This window comes from Ceratotherium simum, chromosome 9 (assembly GCF_057802395.1).
Source record: "Ceratotherium simum simum isolate JZ-2026a chromosome 9, ASM5780239v1, whole genome shotgun sequence".
Classification (NCBI taxonomy): Eukaryota; Metazoa; Chordata; class Mammalia; order Perissodactyla; family Rhinocerotidae; genus Ceratotherium; species Ceratotherium simum.
The window spans coordinates 46,796,411-46,805,362 of record NC_141908.1 but is presented as its reverse complement, the minus strand read 5'-3'; the positions used below and the strand labels follow the sequence as shown (position 1 = coordinate 46,805,362).

General features: G+C 36.5%; 1 pseudogene; it reads left to right on the top strand.

The window, feature by feature from the left end:
* The first annotated feature begins 7,107 nt into the window (after positions 1-7,107).
* On the top strand, positions 7,108-8,706 carry LOC101403663 (DNA primase small subunit pseudogene; annotated as a pseudogene).
* Positions 8,707-8,952: the final 246 nt, after the last annotated feature.

Here is an 8,952-nt window from a genome sequence, read left to right as displayed (position 1 = left end):
GCACTGTATACATGATTCTATCATTCTGAAAGTAACAGTGAATTAATAATTATATGTATTCATGTCTTCCTCATCTAATATCCTCACTGAAAATCCCGTGAGGAAGGCATTGTAACTCATTGATTCTTTATCCCCAAAACCTAGTATGGACTCACATATGGTGGGCATTCAGTATTGGTTGATCTGAACTTTACTAAAGGTAATCGTGTTCAAGAAAAAGAATAATTTTCAGCCGTGTAAATCATATATTATTAATTCTCCTTATTGGCACACAGTCTGAGAAATGCTTTTTTTTTAACTTAAGTAAGCTCTCCTCTCTAAGTTGGTTGCCATGTGTTAAATTTCATTGTCCTCACTACAAAATTAATTGGTGCTAAGAATCCAAATTATGTTTCTATTTCTGTCTGACTTACTATTTGTAATTGGATGTCACAACTTCTTTTTTCCTAGATCTAAATTCCAGATAATAATATTGATTTTTTTGTGTAATGTAGAGTGATGCCCTTTATCCACTTTTAGTAGGACATGCTGTTTGAAATACTCTTCTAGTACAGTAATATTTTGTGATGCAATATTGAATCAGCTACCATAAATCCTTTCTTAAATATTGTTATATAAACATATATTTAAAAATACATACAGAGTCTCACTTGTTGAATTTTTAGACCAACAGATTCTATTTAGCTGGAGTTTGGGGAACAATTTGTATCACTGGAATAGAATGAAGCCAAATATTTTGTGTCCTTGTTCACATCAGCAAGGTGATTGAAGCAAATGAGCTCACAAATAAATGTGATTTATAAAGGTGTCTAAAGAAGGTTTTGTACAATTATAACATTTTATCAAGACATCAAAAATCCTCGCCAGGAAATTCTTGGCTTACTGTAACAGTTGCTTCAACTCTCATAAATATTTCTCTTTCTAACTGTATTGTAGTAAGATATTTTGATGTGGGAAAATTTAGATGAAGTCAGATATGACATGGTTGATCTTATTTCAATCAGCCCATGCTAGCTCTTTTTTTAAAGTTCCTTTTCTCTGAATAATATATTTTTCTTTCTTAAGAATATTTACTAGTAGCTAGAAACTAACCCACTCCAGCCTGCACAGACCACATCCATAGATCCTTAGATCCTCTCAGCTTTTTCTGAGCAAGCAACAGACTCCACGATCTTGCCACCTGCCACAGCCAATTGCACTACATGGACAGTCAACGAAAACTGGGTCAACTGGATTGTCTCCAAGGAATGTGAAGTCATTACCCAGAAAGATTAGAAGATGTAGTCTCTGCACCGAGAGAGTCTTATGTGGCTATCACTGGGCTGCCATGACCAACTCGAACAAAGAAATCTGATGTGCAAGGAGAAAGATAAAGAAGCTGACTCTCAAACAGAGACAGAGAGCAAGAAATAGGGATAATAGCCTTTTAGTCTCGGATTATTTTATAGTTCTTGGTTCTTGTTCCCATGACTAAATCCCATCTGCCCTTTAACTGGAAATTAAGAAAATTTTCTAATTATAAATGTTCTTCCTCACGAGAGTACAATTCAATCTCACGTTTGCACTTCCAACAAATAGGACTATACAAGCTTTATAGTATGTACTCAAAAAAATGGTTATTGATTAAAGTATAGCATATTTTTAAAATAATTTGTTTAGATACTTTGGCTCTAAGGAATCAAACAGATAACTTAGAACTCCCGTACCTGATAGAAGCATTACTGAAAGAGTCTCTGATAGGGGATAAATATTAGGCCAATGGTTTTACATTATCTCATTTTATTCTCCAACAAAGCTGGGAGTTATGTGCTGTTTCCAGCATTTCACAGATGATGAAACTGAGACTTAAATAACTTGCCTAAGGTCAGAGAGGCATTAAGTGGTGAAGCCAGAATACAAATTCAGGTCTCTGCAACTCCAGAGCCCACGTTCTTTTCATACTTAATTCACGTAACGTTGGTCAGGTTTGTTTCTACGCACCCAGTTCATGACTAGGCTGTTCTTCTAGCATAATGGTAGATTAAATCACCAAGCTAAAGACTACTGAAGATGGCTTAGAATATTTGTAATTATAAACTTGTTAAATTAATAAAGTGAATGAATTTGGAATTAAAGGACATATGAAGTCAGAACTAGCTAATTGCTAAAGACTAAAAGAGGACTAAAATCAGTCAAATGTGATTTAATTTAATATGCAAATTTTCCTTTTGATTGTGCCTTATAGGGATTAAAATGATATCTTTTCAATGTCTTTAATTTCAACATTATTACTTTTTATGAGGATAAAGTTGGCAACTTCTTTGTTGGAAAAATTATGTACTTAGTAGTCTCTAAACATGTCAGACACAAATGACTGGATAAATACATTTATGACAAAAATCTAAAAAAGATGATTCATAGAAATGAATATTTTTACAGCATTGTTGTAAAAACCCACACCACGAGTAGCTGCTACACATTTGAGTAGATGTTTCTGATTAATATTAAAATAGATTTATCCCTCTGTGATCAAAATATTCATGAAAAGTTATAAGTACTACATTATTTTTAACGCTTTTAAAAAATTTTATCTTGCCAAGTGTTGGTGTGAAATTGCACTTTCCAATGAAGAGATTGGCCCAAATTAATGACTCAGATAAAGCACATTCAATCCCCAAGTTTTTTGTTTGTTTTGTGGGATTTTTTGGTGAGGAAAATTAGTCCTGAGCTAACATCTGTTGCCAATCGTCCTCTTTTTGCTGAGGAAGATTGGCCCTGGGCTAACATCCATGCCCATCTTCCTCTACTTTATATCTGGGATGCCTGCCACAACATGGCTGGATAAATGGTGCATAGATCCCGGCCCAGGATCCAAACCTGCAAACCCCGGGCCGCTGAAGCAGAGGGCGCGAACTTAACGACTACACCACCAGGCCGGCCCCCCCAGGTTTTATTTTTACAAAGCAAATCCATGAAAATAAGTTTGACTAAGCTATTAAAATGCATCTGTCTATTAGGCGATATCATTTGCAATTTTGTTTTGCTAATATGTCATCAAAAGACAAAAAAGTGACTTAACTCTTCTAAAAGCTATAATTATGTCACTTTAAACTTTAAAAATCTTGACTAGCAACCAGCAGATTAAAAGTAATTTGCACAAATTTAGGAAAATAAGTTTTGAAATGTCACTCTCATGAAAGATTTTAGAGTGGAGACTAGAATATACATTTTAAGACTTTGTTTAAGAAAATGATTTACTTTAAATGACTGTGAAAGAATCTCTTGTCTTAAGAGTTATTTACTTTTTGTTTTGTTTTTAATGAAAAAGAAGACTAAGAGACCAGTTTACTCTTTAAGACAATTTCTGTACATTAAACAAATATCAATTATAGAAAAAATCTGGAAAGGAAAAATTTTTTGAAGTATAGCAATCCTCAAAAATAAGATAAACATCTATGGAACTAGAAATAGAATCAGATGTGAAAAACAGAAAACAGAGTTGAAACTTCAGATCTATTGGGCTTTGCCTTCTGCTGCAGCAGAGTAGACGCGGAGCGGCAGAGATTAAAAATATCTCGTAGAGGTAGACTCTGAATCCAGGCTCACTATTTGAATCTAGGCCTGCAAAGGGGGGCAAAGAAAACTGTAACTCTTTCCAAGGAATTGACTCATATTAAGAGGCATACCTAAGGACGTGGGGAAAAAATAGAGAAATCTTCCCACTGAGGAAGGTACCAAGCTGCGTGCTGGGCCATGACGCGATCTGAGGTTTCCCCAATATCTCCAGAAGATTAAAGGCTAAGTTGACAATATAAGATCTGGTTATATATACAGGACTATAAGGGCAAGATCAAGACACCCAAAACTACAAACAAGGGAAATATGAGCACAGAGTGGGGATGTGGGGGAAACAAATGCCATCATAGATAGGCCTAGAAACCAAAATTCCACAACAAGTGAGAAAAAAATGCTAAAAGCAACAGCTTAAAAAATCAAAATTCAAGAGACTGTCACTTCAGGTATAACACAAAACAATAAATCTAAGACGACCTTAAAATAAGAAAGCAGATTCTCAAAGGCATAGGAGAAAGGAAACTATGACACTCAAGAGCAGTGTGATGTGAAAAATAACTAGTTCCAAATATCAGGTATTAAAAATGTAATCATTGAAATTTAAAAGTTAAGAGATGGTTTAGGATGAAAAGGGACACGGTCAAAGAAAGGATTCGAGTATTTGCTTATTATTATAAAGAATGCACACTAAACGTAGAAGAGTTAGCAAAATAAAAAGTAAAAGCACAAAAAAGAAGTTCAGAGACAGATGTCAAATGACAGATTTAGTGAGAGGATCTAATTGATCTCTAATAGGAATCCACAAGAAAGACAACTGAGGAAGTAGAATATTCTAGTACGATTGGAAGACATGAATCTTCAGATGGAAAGTATACATGGAATGACAAGCAGCATAAATGAGAATTAACCACTATATCAACGCACCATAGTGATATAGTGGTAGTAGTGTAGTAATAATAGTAACAGTAAATAATTGGTATAAGAATAAATAATGAAAAAGAATTTCACATTTAGAAATATATCAGGGGGGACTCCCTTCTCCCTACCAGACCCAATAAATTCAAATTTTCAGTATGTTCCTTTTAAAAATAAAGTATTAGATAAAACATTCAGAATAACAAGTACCAAATATCAAATACCTGGGGGTAGGAAGCGGGGGAGGCCCTTCTTTTTTTTTTTTCCCTTGTTTTTTCCTTTTCTATTGGAGCTCAGTTTGAAAGAATTGAGTTAATCATACTTTTAAATTAAAAAGCACATTGCCATCATCTATCTCTGCCTGTCTTCTTTCTTATTTTATTTTTGCCTGCCTTTCATGATCACTATTCTTAGTCCCCTCATACCATAGCTAATGTGCTTGATCTATGCCCTTAAACATAACGTTATAAAATATATAGTGTGTTTTGTGGATATTTCACATTTACCAATATGGTGTAAATCTCATTCTGTTTTCTACTTTTCTTATCCAAACCTCTGATTAGAAGTCTTTCAGTGTTGTTGGAACATGTTCATTTATTCTTAATATTTCATATTGAACCTTAGTGAACATTCACCACATCTAAACATCCATCCCATCTCTTAGTGATGGCACAAGGTTGCCACACGCTATGTCACCATAAATACCACAATCAATATTCTTGTCCTCATCTATGTATGGATGTTTCTGAGAATTTCTGTAAGCTATATATATATAGGATCATAGAATCATAGGCATATTAATATTTAATTTAAAAAAATTACTTTCCCCTGCAAGTGAGTGAAAGCACTCCATACATATTCACCAAGACTTGATATTTTTATCCTTTTTAATGATAGTTTTTCTGATAAGAGTAAAGTGATGTCTCACTGTTTTAATTTCCATTTATATGATAATGAATACGAGAGTTTCCTTCTGTGCTATTTAGCTGTGCAGAAGTCTGATCTATGGTATTTTGTCTCTGTCATTGGTCCATTTTCTTTCCCATTGGAATTTTAGTCTTCCTTGGTTAATACAAGTTATTTCTAACAGATAACAATCCCTTATTAGTTTTACAATCCCTTATTAATTTTAAATTTAACCAATAGCTTACGCATTTATCAATGGTATCCTTCATTGGATGTAAACCCTTACTATTGATAACATCATAACAATTGGCTTCTTCATATCATAGTTTGTGCCTTATCAATGGCCTCCGATTAAAGCTGTGGGTCTGGGGTCACCCAGGACCTTCAGGGTTGGATCCTCACCTGGAAGAGCCTTGGGAAAATGACCTCCACCTGGCAGAGTTTTGAGGCCACAACTCCTGCCCTGCAGAGCCAGGAGTAGAATGCTATGGGCTGAATTGTGTCCTCCCAGAATTCATATATTGAACCCCCAATGTGATGGCAACTGGAAACAGAACCTTTGGGAGATAAATTAGATTTCAATGAAGTCATGAAAGTATGACCCTCATTATGGGATTAGTGCCTTTATAAGAAGAGACACCAGAGAGCTGGCTTCCTCTCTCTCCACCACGTGAGCACACAGTGAGAAGGCAGTCTTCTGCAAGCCAGAAAGAGAGCCCTTCCTCAGAAACCAAATCTTGATCTTGGACTTCCCAGCCTCCAGAATTGTGAGAAATAAATCCCTGTTGTTTAAGTCACCCAGTCTATGGTAATTTGTTATGACAACCAGAACTGATTAATACAAGTATTTTTTCAAGCTTCTCTGTATTTCTTTATTTATAATAACTTTTGTTTTTCATTTTTCCTTTCCTGCCCTGCCCTTGACAGGTACATTTCCTTTGATGGTTTTATATTCATACATTCTTCACTTTTTTTCTGGTTACTACCTCTCCCTTCATTTCTTTTTTTTTTTTTTCTAATTTACCAGTATCTCTATCTTCTTGAAAGACAGGATAGATACTTTAATATATTCTATCTTCCTTCAGTCCCCAAACCCTTCCATGGCCTTCTTCCCCAGCAAGTTCTTTTTTCACTAGACTAAAAAAAATTCATTTCAGACTAATAAAGACCTATTTATGAAAAAACAAACCTTAAATTTTAAAAGAAAATATAGGAGAATATATTTATGGTCTTAGGATAGGGAAAAATATACTTAAACTAGATCCTCTCCAAAAAATGTGAGACATGCTAACTTTTGCGTTGTGCTACATAGGCAATGAATGGGAGTTTCAAGTACCAATTGACTGGTATCTTTTACTCACTGTTTTGAAATTTAGATTACTAGTTCTGAAAGAATCAAATGGCCTTTTACCCAGAGAGAAATCATATCTTGTTTTCGAATATTTCCAAACCTTTTTGGCCATAGAGATTTGGAGACTAATAAGTATTAAACTCTGAACTCCATGTAAAGCTAATTCCTACTCTGTGGAACTCAGACTTCTGGTAGCAGTTATACCTAAGCAATGAGGGCAAATAAGCCTGATCCTTCCCTCCCTGTTTCTACCTCCTTCTCTTACTCAGGGATACACAGGTTTTTGCAGCAAACAACTTGCAGTGTATTAAAAATCATACTGGGAGCTTCCGGGTTGGTGAACATGTGGTGATTCGGGAAGAGTGGCGGCGCCTGGAGAGGGCATGGAAGCTCCACGCCCCTTCCCACACAACTTGCCCTACACACCTCTTCATCTGGCTGTTGATTCTCAACATGCTCAAGGGCTCATCTTTCCGCAGATCTTTTTCCTGGAATGGGCGCGGCCTCCTGTCCACCTGAGCAATGGACCTAGTAAGGGAGCAGGGGAGCACCTCCGGCCACCAAGCCAACCCCCCAAGTGGGAACTACAATTCCCGTCGGCTCCTGCAGACAATGTGCCATGGCCACAAAGTGCCTGCGCGGTGGCCGAGGCTCCAGCTCTGCTGTTCCCGCCAATTCTTGTGGTAATCCAGCCTGGGTTGAGTTCCGTGCTCTACAGAGAAGTTTGAAGGCGTGAGCTGTCCAAGTTGCTTAAGTTTTATTACCAGAGGCTCTTTCCCCATGCCCAGTACTATCGCTGGCTCAACTATGACGGAGTGATAAGGTATTACTTTCAACACCGGGAATTGTCATTCACATTGAAAGATGATATTTACATTTACTACCAATCCTTCAACAACCAGAGTGATCTGGAAAAGGAGATGCAGAAAATGAATCCATACAAGATTGATATAGGCGCAGTGTATTCCCAGAGACTCAATCAACACGATACAGTGAAGCTGGGAGCTTTCCAAGCTCAGGAAAGAGAACTGGTGTTTGATGTTGACATGACAGACTATGACGATGTGAGGAGATGTTGTAGTTCTGCAGGCATATGTTCTAAGTGCTAGACCTCCATGAAGATGTCCATAGGCATCGTCCACCAAGCGTTGAAAGAGAACTTTGGATTTAAGCATCATCTCTGGGTATATTCTGGAAGGAGAGGTGTTCATTGTTGAGCCTGTGATGAATCAGTAAGAAAATTGTTCCCGGTACGCTCTGGGATAGTTGAATATTTGAGTCCTGTAAAGGGTGGTCAACATGTCAAAAAGAAAGTTCACGTCAGTGAAAAAATTCACCCTTTTGTCAGGAAATCTATAAACATAATAAAAAAAATACTTTGAAGAATATGCCTTGGTTGATCAAGATATTCTTGAAAATAAAGAAAGGTGGGATAAGATTTTAGCCCTTGTTCCTAAAACAATTCATGGTTGCTTCCAAAAACTTCACCAAGATTCCAAAAGCATCACAGTCCACTTCAGCACTGGCAGCATTTGAAGAGGGTAGCCAGCAGATGTCAGAATAACATCAAAAATGACAAATGTGGCTCCTGGCTTGAGTGGAAGATCATACCCCAGTACTGTTTTCCATGGCTGGATAGTCATGTTAGCAAAAGAATCAGTCATTTACTGAAAAGTCCTTTCAGTGTTCATCCTAAAACAGGTTGCATTATTGTCCCTATTGATTTACAGAAAGTAGATCAGTTTGATCCATTTACTGTTCCAACCATAAGTCCCATCTACCACGAATTGGATACCATTTCTGCTAAAGAAGGGAAAAAAGAGGAGAACAAAACTGAATCTGATATCAAATATAGAATCAGAGACTATAAGAAGATTTGTCTAGCCCCCTATGTAAAAGTTTTTGAATAGTTTCTTGAAAACCTGAATAGATCCCAAAAAGGAGAAGTTCTCAACAAGAGTGGTTTACAAAAAGATTTCTGAAGATAACTCCCCTCAAACCAATATGCATATCTTCTACCTTCATCCAGCAACAAAATACTTCAAGAGCCATTTAGTAAATATGGCAGAATCATGTATGCCTCTTAATGATCAAAGCAAAATTTCCTTTTCTTGAGAAATAATTATGTTGAAAAGACTCCTGAGACCACCAAAGGAGAGTGTCAAGACTCCTGGAAGGAGCAATAATGGGGAGAATGAGTGGATTGCAGATGAATTTGTAAAATTTAA